This window comes from Orycteropus afer, unplaced genomic scaffold, assembly GCF_000298275.1.
Source record: "Orycteropus afer afer isolate SDZICR_OR568_19922 unplaced genomic scaffold, OryAfe1.0 scaffold00710, whole genome shotgun sequence".
NCBI classification, from domain to species: Eukaryota; Metazoa; Chordata; class Mammalia; order Tubulidentata; family Orycteropodidae; genus Orycteropus; species Orycteropus afer.
The window spans coordinates 700,703-701,709 of NW_006922297.1; positions in this window are offsets into that span (position 1 = coordinate 700,703).

A 1,007-nucleotide genomic window follows, 5' to 3' on the forward strand; every position below is an offset into this window, starting at 1 on the left:
GAGAGAGAGAGTTGCAGACTGGATAAGAATACCAGGACTCTTCAATGTGCTCCCTACGAGAGACTCATCTTAGACACAAAAACAATCATAGGCTAAAAATCAAAGGTTGGTAAATGATATATCAAGTAAATGACAATAAAAAAATAGCAGGAGTGGCAATATTTGTCTCTGATAAAGTAGATTTTAAGACAAAAAGGACCATAAGAGACAAGGAAGGATATTATATAATGATGAAAGGATCAGTTGAACAGGACATGACCATAATAAATATCTATGCACCCAATGAAAGAGCCCCAAAATACATCAATCAGACTTTAACAGAATTGAAGATAAACATATGACACCACACTAATAGTAGGAGACTTTAATAAACCATTTTTAATGAAAGAAGGAGCAACTGGAAAGAAACTCAACAAAGATGCAGAAGAACTAAACAGTATGATCAACCAACTTGACCTTATAGACATCTACAGAGCACTTCACCCAAAAGAAGCACAATATACACTCTTTTCCAACACACATGGAACATTCTCCAGGATAGACTATATATTAGGTCACAGAACAAACCTCAATAAATTTTAAAACACTGAAATACTGCAAAGCATCTTCTCAGATCAAAATGTTATGAAATTAGAAATCAACACTAGGAAGACTAACAGAAAAAGATTAAATGCATGGAAACTGAATAACACCCTCTTCAAAAATGACTGTATAATAGAAGAAATTAAAAAATATATATTGAATCAAATGAGAACGAAAACACAACATACCAAAATCTTTTGGGCACAGCAAAAGCTGTGATCAGAGGGCAATTCATAGCAATAGATGCACACATCAAAAAAGAAGAAAGAGCCCAAATCAACACCTTAACTCAACATCTCCAACAATTAGGAAAAAAGCAGCAAAAAAGCCTACAGTCACCAGAAGAAAAGAAATAATAAACATTCAAACAGAAACAAATGAAACAGAAAATATAAAGACAATAGAAAAAATTAACAAGACTAGAA